The sequence below is a fragment of the Pseudorca crassidens genome, chromosome X (assembly GCF_039906515.1).
Source record: "Pseudorca crassidens isolate mPseCra1 chromosome X, mPseCra1.hap1, whole genome shotgun sequence".
In the NCBI taxonomy this organism is placed as follows: Eukaryota; Metazoa; Chordata; class Mammalia; order Artiodactyla; family Delphinidae; genus Pseudorca; species Pseudorca crassidens.
Window position 1 is genome coordinate 91405391 of NC_090317.1, and position 15790 is coordinate 91421180.

The following is a 15790-nucleotide window of genomic DNA, read 5'->3' on the forward strand; positions in this document are numbered from 1 at the left end:
TCCACTAAACACCCGGGTGTTAGAGGTCGGCACTTGGAAGGGAAGCGGTTCTCAGCTGTTTACGAGTTAGCGACACGCAGAGGTGATTTTGAAGGGGATTGGCTACTCTGAGCTGAGTGATGGTGGGGGGCGGAATCTGGGTGGGTGATGGGGCTACTGTGGATTCAGTGGTGGGCTCTTTTACATCGGATGCCCAGCTAATTGTTAGTCAGCCTTTCTCTTTCTAATTTAAGCCTTAAGGTTATACATTTCCATCTAAGACCCACAAGATTTGTTGTATCGTATTATCATTATTGTTCATTTCCAAGTATTTTAAAATTCAGTTATGATTTTTTTTCATTTCACACGTGTCACTTTGAAGCGCGTTTCTGTTTTGCAATAAACAGTTAATCCTTTTGTTATTGATTTCTAACCTAATTTCTCAGAGGTTAGATAATGTGATTTGTGTCATGAACGTTCCTAGAAACCTGTGGAGACTTGCCTTATGCCAAGTCTCGTAAATGTGCCATCTATTGCTTTCAAAGAATATGTGTTCTCCGATTGTTAATTGTGTTGTTCAAAACTGGTATACCCTCTCTGATTTTTTTTTTCACCTACCTGCTCTGTAGAGGGCAGTGTAATGGTGATTTGTGCGTTTCTCTTTGCTTGTGTCGGCTTTTGCTGTATTTGAACCTTATTATTAGGTACAAGTGTGTGTATTTTTAAAATAGACATTGCCAAATGCCTCTCAAAAGTGTTATATATATATTATAATACATTGTGTATATATTATATCGATATATACAATGTGTAATACATATATCTATGTATACGGAAATGTGTATGAAATATTCCCATCAGCAATATATAAATACCCCCATTTCCCCAAATCTTCTCCAGCACTGTATGATGTTCTTTTTCATTTTTTATTATTCTGAGGGCTGAATAATTATATCTAGTTTTGTTTTACCTTTTCCACCTATTAGTGGTTGAGATCTTTTCTGGTTATTTGGGCACTTTGATTCCTTCTCTGCATTTCCATAGCCTTTGTTCATTCCTCCTCTTTCCCCTGGCTTTTACATAGTGAACTTTTCTGTACTCCCTCAGTTGAACATCGCTGGTGTCATATCTATTCCTGTACATATTAAGATCAAAGTATGGACATTTTCTTTTATTTTACTGGCCTATTTATCTCTGTTTTGATTGCATTAGTTTTATTGTAAATGTTAATATCTGCTAGTCCAAGCATCCCTTCAGTATTCCTTTACATAATTTTCTTGGCTATTTATACGTGCATACAGAGTTTGAAATTGTTTTACCAAGCTGGAAAAGAATTGGAATTCTGCTTGGCACTTGTCAATACGGTTAATATTGAACCAGTGATATTTTTATTTTACCATATTCCTGCCCAGGAATATGGTCTGCCTCTCCATGTGCTTAAGTTTTATACTATATTCTAGAATAATAACTATTAGTTTTTCTATTTTGAGTCCAGCACCGTTCTTGTTACATTCACTTTTAGGTATTTTGTGTTGTCATTATTGGAAATAGGATATTTTTTTCCTCTCCATCTGTTTCAATCTTGTACCCCATCACCTTGTCAAAATTCCCTGTGCTAGTTTTCTGAGTATACAATGATATAACCTGCAAATAAAAATGATTTTCTCTCCTTTCTTGATATTGAAGCAGTTTATTTCATCTTCATATTTAATTGCATCAGCTAGAGCTTTCAAACACTGTTGGCATAGGAACAACCCCATGTTGTTACTGGTTTTAATGGAAACTGTCTTCAGCATTTTACCTTTTAGTTTTATACTTCCTGGTGGTTTTGAGACTATGATCTTTGCCGAATTTTTGTAGTTTCCTACAAAATTTTAAGAATTACTGCTGAATTGTGTCAAATGCCCTTTTTATATCCATTGATACGGTTGTATAGTTTTTCTTCTAAATTTGTTGATGTAATAGGTAAATTGATAAATGGACTAGCATTAACCATCTTTGTCTTATCAGAAAACCCAATTTGTTCATGGGGTAAATTTTTCTTTTGAGCCTTACTGGACTCAAATTGCTAATATTTTATTAAAGATGTTTGCATCTATAAGATGAAATAATCTCCAGATAACTGTTTGTATTAGGACTATATTTTTTAGGTAAGGTAACAGTGCTTCATAAAATAAATTTGGAAGATTTCCAACTTTCTATTACTATTTGAAACAGGGATTAGCAAACTTTTTCTGTAAAGAGCCAAATAGTAAATATTTGAGGCTTTGCCAGTACTGCAGTCTCTCTTGCAACTACTCAACTCTGCTGCTGTAGCAAATGCAGCCACAGACAATATGTAAACGAACGGACATGGTTGTTTTCCAATAAAATTTTATTTACAAAACCGGCCAAGGACTAGATTTGACCTGCAGCCTGTAGTTTGCCATCCCCTGGTCTAGAACTGTTTAAAAACTGTAGAAATACTGTTTTTTAAAAGTTAGATTGCACTCCATATTAAGTCAGTTTCATCCTGGTACCTTTTTTTTTGTACTTAACTTTCCTTTTTTAATTGACGTAGAGTTGACATACTATATTATAATAGTTTCAGGTACACAGCATAGTGGTTCAACATTTATATTTCTTACAAATTTATCACCATGATACGTCTAGTAACTGTCTGTCACCATACTGTATTTAACTTTTTATTTTGAGATAATTATAGATTCACAGGACATTGCAAAAAATAGTACAGAAAGCTGGGTTTTTGGTGTTTTTGTTTTTGTTTTTGTTTTGGCTGCGTTGGGTCTTCGTTGCTGTGCGCAGGCTTTCTCTAGCTGCAGCGAGCAGGGGCTACTCTTCATTGCGGTGCGCGGGCTTCTCATTGCGGTGGCTTCTCTTGTTGTGGAGCATGGGCTCTAGGCTCACAGGCTTCAGTAGTTGTGGCATGCAGACTCAGTAGTTGTGGCTCGCGAGCTCTAGAGCACAGGCTCAGTAGTTGTGGCCCACAGGCTTAGTTGCTCCACGGCATGTGGGATCTTCCCAGACCAGGGCTCGAACCCGTGCCCCCTGCATTGACAGTGGGTTCTTAACCACTGCGCCACTAGGGAAATCCCAAAGCTGGTGTTTTTTTAAAAATTATACACATTACAAACTTTCTGACTTCTATACACTGGTCACTTAGAGATTCTTTTGCTCTTTCTTTTTTTGCATTAATTTTTTTTTGCTGGAGAAGCACCTGTTTCACCTCCATATTTAAATGTTGCTATGGATTTGCACATAATATTCTCCTAGAAATAATGTTTAGTGGAATATCTCCTCTAGTAGTAATATCTCCTCCTTCCTAATATTGTATTTTTTTTCTATTTCGTTTATCAGATTTGCTGGAAATTTATTCATGTAACTGGTCATTTCAAAGGATGAGCTCTTCACTTTATTTATACTCTCAATGGACATATAATATACAAATATATATCGCATTTAGGTTTTATTAGGGGATTTATTAGCATATTTTGAGTTTTTTCTAATTTCTTTTTCTAATTACTCAGATTGAGTACTTAGCTTTTTTGAGGTTTTCTCTCATTTTAATAACGAATCATGTAGGACTGTACATTTTCTTATAAATATAGCTTTTGCTGTGTGAAATAACATCTGGTACAAAGTGTATAACTTCAGTGTTGTGGGTGCATTTTGAGTTTGATTTTTATTTCTTTATCTATTTTTAATTACCTTTGTTGTGGCAAAAATAAACATGTACTATAAAATTTTCCATCTTAACCGTTTCTAAGTGTATAGTTCAATAGTGTTAAGTATATTCACATTGTTTTGCAAACAATCTCTAGAACTTTTTCACCTTACAAAATGGAAACTGTATACCCATTAAACGACATCTCCCCATTTCCCCCTCCTTCAGCCTCTGGCAACCACCATTCTACTTTCTGTTTCTATGAATTTGACTATTCTAGATACCTTATGTAAGTGGTATCATCCAGGACTTATCTTTTTGTGACTGGCTTACCTCATTTAGCATAATGTCTTCAAGTTTCATCCATGTTGTAGCATGTGTCAGAATTTCCTCTTTAATGCTGAATAATATACTATTGCATGAATATACCACATTTTTTTTATCCATTCATCTCCTGATGGACACTTGTGTTGCTTTCACCTCTTGACTATTGTGAATAGTGCTGCTATGAACAGGAGTGTGCAAATTTGTCATTGAGATCCTACTTTCAATTCTTTTGGATATATACCCAGAAGTGAGATTGCTATTTTTCTTTTTTTGAGGAAAGCTGTACTATTTTCCATAGTGGCTGCACCATTTTATATTCCCATCAGCAGTGCACAAGAGTTCCAATTTCTCCATATCCTCGCCAACACTAGTTATTTTCTTTTTTTTTAATAGTAGACATCCTAGTGGGTATGAGGTGTTATCTCACTTTTTTTGACTTGTATTTTCCTAATGATTGATGTTGACCATCTTTTCATATGCTTGTTGACCATTCATGTATCATCTTTGGAGAAATGTCTGTTCAAATCCTTTGCCAATTTTTTAATTGGGTTATCTGGGTTTGTTGTTGTTGAGTTATAGGAGTTCTTTATATATTCTGGATATTAGCCCCTTATCAGATATATGATTTGCACATATTTTCTTCCATTCCCTAGGTTGCCTTTTCACTCTATTGATTGTGTCCTTCAATGCACAGAAGTTTTTAATTTTGATGTAGTCCAATTTGCCTATTTTTGCTTTTGTTTCCTATGTTTTGGTGTCATATCCAGGAAATCTTTGCCAAATACAAATGTCATGAAGCTTTTCCCCTGTGTTTTCTTCTAATAGTTTTGGGTCCTATATTTAGGTCTTTGATATATTTTGAATTAATTTTTGTATATGGTGTAAGGTAATACTTTTGCACATGGATATCCAGTTTTTTTCCCAGCACCATTTATTGAGGAGACTAACCTTTCCCACATTGAATGCTTTTGGCACCTTTGTCAAAAATCATTTGACCATATATGACCCATTTATTTCTGGGTTCCCTATTCCATTGGTCTATATATCTGTCTTCATGCCAGTACCACACTGTTTTGATTACTGTAGCTTTGTAATAAGTTTTGAAATCAGTAAGTGTAAGACCTCCAACTTTGTTCTTCTTTTTCAAGATTGTTTTGGGCTATTTGGGGTTGGGTTTAATTTTTTGAATTAGAGTTCCTAAGTTCACTCTTCCTAAGTTCCTTAGTCTACTAGCTCTGCCTTTATATATAACCTGTTTATACCAATTGGATGCTTCTGACCTTGAAATTCCCTTTTATAATTATATCACCAAACTGGCTGTCCTTTTTCTGGACTTTGCTTGGCATATCTTTGCCCAGCCCTTTATTTTGCAAATTGCTGCTGTGTTTTAGTTATGCTTCTTATAACTATGTCTCATTGTGCTTGCTTTTTTATTCCAATCTTATCTCTCTACAGAATGAATCAACTGATTCAATTTCACATAACCATAGTATACCTAATTCTATGCCTTGTTTCTTATTTTATGTTTACTATTTATATTATTTTCTGCTTTCTTTTTCCTGTTCTTACTTTTGATGACTTAATGCAGGCATGACCATTCACCCCCTCTCTCCCCAACCCACTCACCTTTTAAGTCAGGGAATTTTAACTTTTATAAAATCTTTAAAGGTATATCTTCCCATTTCTATCAAACATAATTAAGTTTATATTTTCCCCATTTATACCTATAGAGACATGCCCTCTCCTTTCAATTTTCTTCAGCAAGACAGTTATACTTCTGGACCTTTCAAAGATAATTAAAATTTTTTATTACAGGTCGTTTATATTTTCTTTAGGTTTATGCTTTAAAAGGTACTTAGCATTTTAAATTTCAAATTCCCAGTCACATTTTCTTCCTCTGTTATGATTGTACACGCACTTACATACATACAAGTCCTGTTGTTTTCAAAGATCTCACGATGACCTGGTGAACGTGTGTGTTTGCATATGCATTGTTTTGTTCTTTTGAGATCTCACTTCTGATTCAATTTTCTTTTATTTAGAATACTTCCTTGAATGTTTTCCTTCACTATGGTAAATTGATGGAACACTCTTCAAATTATTTCATGTCTAAAACTGTCCTTCTTTTGTTCTGGCTGAGAAATAGGATCTTTAGGAGGGATATAATCTCCTTACACTGAAGTCCTCTTCTCTCCATGGTCTGTAGATGTTAAATGACTCTGGCTTCCATTGTTGTAAGTGAGAAGTCTGATGCTAGGAGGATGCATGTGGGGGAGGATCAGATTTAACACAGTGGTTCCCACTCCTCACAGTGCATCAGAATCGCTTATGCAGTTTTTACAAATACAGATGCCTGGGCCCACAGATACTAAGTTACATTCATTCAGGAGTGGAACTTTGCATAAGCATTTTTAGAAGATTTTAGAAGATCCTAGTTTGATTCTGATGTGCAGGCAGAGTTAGGAACCACTGATTTCAGGCCTAATGGTATCAGTGATGGGAAGTCCTGCTGGAGTTACTAATTTGTCAGCAGTGAATGTGCATTTGAAGGAGCCCTTAGCAAATAATACTTGGGCATTTTGGGGGAAAGTGATTACATCTCTGTAGGAATCATTGATTGTAGAAGTCAGTGATTAAGATCTCTGCAAGATAATGATTGAAAGGCTGACATAGTCAGTGAGTTGACTGAGAGCCTTGGAGCTTTGGCAACTGGAGACTTTGGGGCAGTCTTATTTTGAAAATACTTGGGATCAGTGATTTGGTGTCCTATGAGTATCAGGAATTGTGGCCATGTGAAGTCAGTTAATTGGGGCCTGTAAGGTCAACATCTGGCCTCTCCTTTAGTCCATTTCAGGTACTGTAAGGATCAGTTATTAGCTGTCTAGACAGATCAATGATTGGATTCCTGGTGGGGGTATGTTACTGGGATCCTCTGCTGGGGATTATTTGAGGGGCCTTTGAAAGCCAGGCTAATTACCCTCTTGGAAAAGTAATTTGCAATCTGTTTGAATTAATGTTAAGAGTCTGTGCCATGTCAATGTTTGGTTAGTTTTTCAGTAGCACCCTGCATTTGATGTGGTTCAGTGAGTCATTGATGGCTTCTACTACCAGCCAGAGATGACAGTGATGTGGTCTCAGGGATCTGGGACCCGTAGTGACCAATTATCAACAGGCCAGAGCAGGTCAGGGATTGGGCATTTGATGCAATATTACTGAGTGGCTGAGAGTGTGAATTTTGGAACTAACAGATCTGGGTTGAATCCTGTCTTTCCACTTAGTTTTGTGATCTTAGTACACATGACTTAAAAAATCTCTACGCCTCTATTTTCTTATCTGTAAAATGGGTAGAATAATAATAGTCGGAACTGATTGTCAGAGTTGTGAAAATTAAATGAGGTACCTGATGTGTGCCTTTCAATAACAGTAATTGCTAATATTTATTCAATGCTTACCATTACAAGTATCATCTCATGTAGTTTTTACTGTCTCTTAAGATACGCATATCTGTCTTGTTTTGGAACCTGTATCTGAAAGTAACTTCTTCATATACTCCCAGCTAACATGTGGGAGACCTGGGATTCAAACCTTCAGTAATTTTAATCCAAATTTTATCATCTTTCCTATATTCCACCATGACTATAAACTAGAGTTCGTTTTTTTCTGAATTTTTCTCTTCAGAGAAAATTGTATTTTCAGATACAGAATAGCTGTATCTGTATTTTGAATACAGAATAGCTGTATTCAACACAGCTAGCCACTCCTTGGTGCCTGCAGGAAGTGTTCGTGGGATGAATGTTGAGTAACTGACCATGTGGACACTGTCTTTCCAGTTTTCTTGAAGTCTCTGCGGAGCCCCTGGGTAAGACCCCATAGTGAAGGCTGCAGAATCTTCCTTCCGGCCTCAGCAGCTCTGGTTGAGTCCATGGGTGCCCACCTGGCCTCAGGCTCCCAGGAAGAGCAGAGCTGTCAGCAAGAGAGCCTGGGGGCTGAGGCCCAGCAAGAAGATGCCAGCCAACTGGAGCTCTCCCCAGTGGTCCCCAGCCCTGGCTGCAGAGGGACATGGCAGCATGTGTGAGGTGAGGAGGGAGGGGTCTCCAGGGGCAGGAATTCAGTGAGGAGTTGGCCCTAACCTGTCACCAGGGCCTCAGGGCAGGGGCATGTGGTTCACAGAAGCAGCAGATTCTGGACTCGCTGCCCCGAGACAGATCACCATCCTTCTGCTGCGTGAGCACCAAGTCACTGGTGTCCCACATTCAAAGCCCTGCGTGTTTCAATGGAAACTGATGCAGCTGATGGAGGAAGGGTGGGATGGGAGGGTCACCCCTACAGCCTAGGTGAGGGGGAGGCAGCTCCCAGCTGATTCCAGACTCTGGAAGGTACCCTCTCACCTGTAACCCCTCATTTCCCCAGCTCTGACCATAGATCTCTTCTCCTTCCCAAAAAAGAACTAGAAAATACTCAGTCTCTGGTGCATTGTTGTTTGTTCCTTTATTTGTTTAGTTGCTGCTTCCATTTACCATTGGATTTATGAGGTTTATAATCAGTATAGTAAAATGAACACATATGAATCTATAAAGTTAGGATCAGGGAAAATATAGACAGAGTGGACAAAGTCAACAACAGAGCACAATTAGACTGTAGCTATTCACACAATGCTGAATGAATTTTAGTAACATGGCTATTAAAATCCAACTGCAAATTTGTGTTCTTTGTGGCAGATACAGAATAAAAGAAACACAAGCAGTTAGGTGATTAAATTGTCCACAAGGACAGCATGACAGTTCCTCTGTGGTAGAAACTTCCTGGTATGGGGTTTTCAAAAGGTTTTTGATAGATATTCATATAAATTGATAGAGGGGACTCTGTTCATAATTATGCTGTGACAACTTGGACATATAGTCAGCCTAATAATAGAGAAACGATGTCACTTACAGCAACCCCATCTTTTTTTTTACTTTTTTAAAAAAATTTAAAGTTTATTTTTGGCTGCATTTGGTCTTCATTGCTGCGTGCGGGCTTTCTCGAGCAGGGGCTACTCTTAGTTGCGGTGCACTGGCTTCTCATTGCAGTAGCTTCTCTTGCTGAGGAGCATGGGCTCTAGGCACGCGGGCTTCAGTAGTTGCAGCACGTGGGCTCAGTAGTTGCAGTGCACGGGCTCAGTAGCTGTAGCTCGTGGGCTCTAAAGCACAGGCTCAGTAGTTGTTGCGCACAGGCTTAGTTGCTCCACGGCATGTGGGATCTTTCTGGACCAGGGCTCAAACCCATGTCCCCTACACTGGCAGGCGGATTCTTAACCACTGTGCCTCCAGGGAAGTCCTTTACTTTTTTATATTGAAGTATAGTTGATTTACAATGTTGTGTTAATTTCTGCTGTACAGAAAAGTGATTCAGTTATATATATATATATATATATATATATATGGTTTATCACAGGATATTGAATATAGTTCCCTGTTATAGCAACCCCATCTTGCATGTAGTACTGTGTGTTTTCTTTGGCTGTCTTCTAAAGCAGCCCTTGGCAAATATTTTCTGTAGGGCCCAGTAGTAAATATTTTAGGCTTTGTGGCTCATAGTCTCTGTTACAACTACTTAGCTCGGCTTTTGTAGCATGAAAACAGCCATAGTCCATATGTAAACAAATGAGTGTAGCTGCCTACCCCTATTCTAGAGCATTTTTTTCCAGAGGAAGCCAAAGCCCTACAGTCAAAGCAGATCTCAGCAAATGTATTATAACAAGAAATCAAAACTGTCTGAGGGCACACCTTTCTGATGGTCTGACATCATACAAACAGAAAAGACTAAATTATATGTATCAATGCGTGGGCTAAATGCACTTCAGTAATACTGTGTAATAATTTTTCTTGGTCAGCCTTTTGACACTGCTTGAGGAACAGATAGGTCAAAATTATAAGTGGCATTAGTCATATACAACATTTTCAGTCCAGTTTTTTCCTGTGGTCATTTCCTCCCTTTTTCTTAGAAATTATCTTTTAATTTTTGGCATTACAGAACTTATCCACGTGTACTGCATAATATTCAAGCTATTCAGAAATGCAAAAAATAGTATAATAAACCCCTTGTACCCATCGCCCATGTACAACAACTATCAACAGTTATGAATATATGACTAATCTTGTTTTATCTACTACTGAAGGATTATTTTAAAGCAAATCACTGAAATGATATGTTTTGTCCTTACTTCCTTTAGTATGTATCTCTGTTTAACTGCAATACCATTAACATACTTAAAACATTAACAATATTTTCTTAATATCATTTGTTACCTACTTATTATACAAATGTCCTTTAATTGTCCCATACATGCCTTTTTAAATTGGAATTTTAATTAAAACAATTGTGAACTCACATGCAATTATGACAAATAATACTGAGAGGTCCTGTGTATCCTTTACCAAGTACCTTAGTCCATTCAGGCTGCTATAATAGAATACCATAGACTGGGTGGCTTAAACAACAGAAATTTACTTCTCACAGTTCTGGAGGCTGGGAAGTCCAAGATCAAAGTGCCAGCAGATCTGATGTCTGGTGAGAGCCCACTTCTTGGTTTGCAGGTGGCCATCCTCTCACTGTATCCTCACATGGTGAAGATCAGAGAGTGAGAGCTAGTTCTCATGTCTCTTCTTATAAGGGCACTAAACCCATTCATGAGGGCTCCACTCTCATGACATAATTACCTCCCAAAGGCCCCACATCCCACTACTGTCACCTTGGGGGTAACGATTTCAACCTATGAAATCTGTGGGGGACACAGACATTTAGTTCATAGCACCCAGTTTCCCCCAGTGGTAAGATCTTGCAAAACTATGATCACAATCAGGATATTGACACTGATACAGTACACTGATCTTATTCTGATTTTCCCAGTTTTACTTGTATTCATTTGTGTGTGTGTGTTTAGTTTCATACAATTTTATCACAGTTAGAGGTTTGAATGAAGGTAGAGAACACTTCTATCACAGGGATCCTTGGTGTTGCAGTTTACAACCACACCTACCTCCCCCTCCTATACCTTTCCCTAACCCCTGGCAACTACTAACCTGGTCTCCATTTCCAAAATTTTGTCATTTCATAAATGTATTAGGAGGTGGGGCTTCCTGAAGAGAGGAGAGAGATGGGTGTCTGGAAAAAATATTGGCTGAAATATTTCCACATAAGATAAAAAATATATACCCAAAGATACAACAATCAACAAATCCTAAGCACAACAACATGAGAAAACTACTTAAGGCACGTCATAATCAAGTTGCTCAAAACCACTGGTGAAGAGAAAATCCTAGAGAAAAAAAGAAAATGCACAGGAACAAAGATAAGGACGAAAGCAGTTTTCTTGTCAGTAACAAGCCAGGAAACAGTGGAGCAAGGAAACAGTGGAGCAAGAACTTTACTGAAATTAACAACAACAAACCAGCAACCTAGAATTCTCTACCTGCAAAATTATTTTTTTAATGAAGACAAAATAAAGACATTTTCAGACATACAAAAGTTTAAAGAATTCATCATCAGCTGACCTGCACTACAAAAAATGTTAAAGGAAGTCCTTCAAGCAGAAGGCAAATGATACCAGATGGAAATCTACATCTACACAAAGGAATGAAGAGCACCAGAAATGGTAACTACATGGGTAAATATAAATACTTTTCTTATTATTTGGATCTCTTTAAAAGATAATCAACTGTTTAAAATTAAAATAACAATGAATCATGCCATTTATAATATATGCAAATTGAAATATATAACAACAATAGCACAAAACTTAGGAGGGTACATTGAAGTATGTTGTAAAAGTTCTTGAATTATACATAAAGTGCTATAATATCACTTGAAGGTAGACTGTAATAAGTTAATGATATTAATACTATAAATTCTAAAGCAACAACTAAAATAAAACGAGAAAGTATTAAAGCTCTTAAACCCAACGAGGAATATAAAATGGAATAATAAAAAATACTTAATTCAAAATAAGACAGAAATAAAGGAAAAAGGGAAAAGAGAACAGATAGAACAAATAGAAAACAAATAGCCATATGATACATTTCAACACAACCACATCTATAATCATATTATATGTAAATGGCAAATAGAGATTTTTCAATTGGATAAAAAAGCAAGACGCAACTATATGTTCTGTGCAAGAAATCCACTTTAAATATAAAGACAAAAATAGGTTAAAAGTAAATGGATGGCAAAACATGTACCATGCTAACACTAATCCAAAGAATTCATACATGCACCCCAATGTTCATCGCAGCACTATTTACAATAGCCAGGACATGGAAGCAAACTTAATGTCCATCAACAGAGGAATGGATAAAGATGTGGTACATATATACAATGGAATATTACTCAGCCATAAAAAAGAACAAAATAATGCCATTTGCAGCAACGTGGATGAACCTAGAGATTGTCATAATGAGTGAAGTAAGTCAGACAGAGAAAGACAAATACCATATGATATCACTTATATGTGGAATCTAAAAAAATGGTACAAATGAACTTATTTACAAAACAGAAATAGAGTCATAGATGTAGAAAACAAACTTATGGTTACCAGGGGGGAAGGGGAGAGGGATAAACTGGGAGATTGGGATTGACATATACACGCTACTATATATAAAATAGATAACTAATAAGAGCCGACTGCACAGGGAACTCTACTCAATACGCTGTAATGACCTATATGGGAAAACAATCTAAAAAAAGAGTGGGCATATGTATAACTGATTCACTTTGCTGTACACCTGAAACTAACATAACATTGTAAATCAGCTATACTCCAATAAAAAGATTTTTTAAACATCTTTATTGGAGTATAATTACTTTACCATGGTGTGTTAGTTGTTGCTTTATAACAAAGTGTATCAGTTATACATATACATATGTCCCCATATCTCTTCCCTCTTGAGTCTCCCTCCCTCCCACCCTCCCTATCCTACCCCTCTAGGTGGTCACAAAGCACCAAGCTGATCTCCCTGTGCTATACGGCTGCTTCCCACTAGCTATCTATTTTACGTTTGGCAGTGTATATATGTCCATGCCACTCTCTCACTTTGTCCCAGCTTACCCTTCCCCCTCCCCATATCCTCAAGTCCATTCTCTAGTAGGTCTGCATCTTTATTCCCATCTTGCCCCTAGGTTCTTCATGACCAATTTTTTTCCTTTAGATTCCATATATATGTGTGAGCATATGGTATTTGTTTTTCTCTTTCTGACTTACTTCACTCTGAATGACAGTCTCTAGGTCCATCCACCTCACTACAAATAACTGTTTCATTCCTTTTTATGGCTGAGTAATATTCCATTGTATATATGTGCCACATCTTCTTTATCCATTCATCTGTTGATGGACACTTAGGTTGCTTCCATGTCCTGACTATTGTAAATAGAGCTGCAATGAACATTTTGGTACATGACTCTTTTTGAATTATGGTTTTCTCAGGGTATATGCCCAGTAGTGGGATTGCTGGGTCATATGGTAGTTCTATTTTTAGTTTTTTAAGGAGCTCCATACTGTTCTCCATAGTGGCTGTATCAACTTACATTCCCACCAACAGTGCAAGAGGGTTCCCTTTTCTCCACACCCTCTCCAGCATTTATTGTTTGTAGATTTTATTTTATTTTGCGGTATGCAGGCCTCTCACTGTTGTGGCCTCTCCTGTTGCGGAACACAGGCTCCGGACGCGCAGGCTCAGCAGCCATGGCTCACGGGCCCAGCCACTCTGCGGCATGTGGGATCTTCCCGGACCGGGGCACGAACCCATGTCCCCTGCATCAGCAGGCGGACTCTCAACCACTGTGCCACCAGGGAAGCCCTGTTTGTAGATTTTTTGATGATGGCCATTCTGACCAGTGTGAGATGATATCTCACTGTAGTTTTGATTTGCATTTCTCTAATGATGATGTTGAGCATTCTTTCATGTGTTTTTTGGCAATCTGTATATCTTCTTTGCAGAAATGTCTATTTAGGTCTTCTGCCCATTTTTGGACTGGGTTGTTTGTTTTTTTGATATTGAGCTGCATGAGCTGCTTGTAAATTTTGGAGATTAAGCCTTTGTCAGTTGTTTCATTTGCAAATATTTTCTCCCACTCCGAGGGTTGTCTTTTCATCTTGTTTATGGTTTCCTTTGCTGTGCAAAAGCTTTGAAGTTTCATTAGGTCCCATTTGTTTATTTTTGTTTTTATTTCCATTTCTCTAGGAGGTGGGTCAAAGAGGATCTCGCTGTGATTTATGTCATAGAGTGTTCTGCCTATGTTTTCCTCTAAGAAATTTATAGTGTCTGGCCTTACATTTAAGTCTTTAATCCATTTTGAGTTTATTTTTGTGTATGGTGTTAGGGAGTATTCTAATTTCATTCTTTTACATGTAGCTGTCCAGTTTTCCCAGCACCACTTATTGAAGAGGCTGTCTTTTTTCCACTGTATATTCTTGCCTCCTTTATCAAAGATTAAGTGACCCTATATGTGCATGGGTTTATCTCTGGGCTTTCTATCCTGTTCCATTGACCTATCTTTCTGTTTTTGTGACAGTACCATACTGTCTTGATTACTGTAGCTTTGTAGTATAGTCTGAAATCAGGGAGCCTGATTCCTCCAGCTCCGTTTTTCGTTCTCAGGATTGCTTTGGCTATTCGGGGTCTTTTGTGTTTCCATACAAATTGTGAAATTTTTTGTTCTAGTTCTGTGAAAAATGCCAGTGGTAGTTTGATAGGAATTGCATTGAATCTGTAGACTGTTTTGGGTAGTAGAGTCATTTTCACAATGTTGATTCTTTTTTTTTAATTTAAAAATACTTTATTACTAAAATATGCTAACCAAAATTTGACAATGCAGGTTTGCCACAAATCTTCAATTCGTTAAAAACAAACAAACAAAAAATGCAAGATCTCCGAAGTATAGTAAAGTGCAATAAAATGAAGTATGACTGTAACCCAATATCTGGAGAAAAATAGGTGCCTACAGGGAGAAAAAAGGCCATCATTTGCTTACCTGGTACAGATACTACCATATGCCATTTAAGCTAGTAAGAAGATTCAGCTAGAAATACTTAACAAATTTTTAAAGTTTATGTGTGGGTCACTGTTCTAGTGTGAAGTCCCTGATGCCTATAGGCATGGGGTGTTCCATGCTTTTATAGGCTTTTCCTCCAGGAAACTCACCTGTTAACTGGGAAAATCAGGGAAAATCCTAAAAGAATTTTTACCATAGTGCCGGCTGGAGGAGAACAGCATTCTGCTTTCAAAATTCTATCCAGACATATCACCACACAATGTTGATTCTTCCAATGCAAGTGTGATGTGGCTGCTTCCCACTAGCTATCTATTTTACATTTCGTAGTGTATATATGTCCATGCCACTCTCTCTTTGTCCCAGCTTACCCTTCCCCCTCCCCATATCCTCAAGTCCATTCTCTAGTAGGTCTGCGTCTTTATTCCCGTCTTGCCTCTAGGTTCCTCATGACCATTTTTTTGTTTGTTTTTTAGATTCCATATATATGTGTTAGCATGTGGCATTTGTTTTTCTCTTTCTGACTTACTTCACTCTGTATGACAGACTCTAGGTCTATCCACCTCACTACAAATAACTCAATTTCATTTCTTTTTATGGCTGAGTAATATTCCATTGTATATATGTGCCACATCTTCTTTATCCATTCATCTGTCGATGGACACTTAGGTTGCTTCCATGTCCTGGCTATTGTAAATAGAGCTGCAATGAACATTGTGGTACATGACCCTGTTTGAATTATGGTTTTCTCAGGGTATATGCCCAGTAGTGGGATTGCTGGGTCGTATGGTAGTT

At 37.5% G+C, this 15790-nt stretch overlaps 1 long non-coding RNA gene across 1 annotated transcript; it reads left to right on the forward strand.

The window, feature by feature from the left end:
- Window positions 1–3: 3 nt before the first annotated feature.
- Window positions 4–12058, forward strand: LOC137216949 (uncharacterized). The gene is made up of 3 exons (XR_010939906.1): window positions 4–82; window positions 7801–8046; window positions 11076–12058. It is a non-coding gene; the product is annotated as an uncharacterized lncRNA (long non-coding RNA).
- Window positions 12059–15790: the final 3732 nt, after the last annotated feature.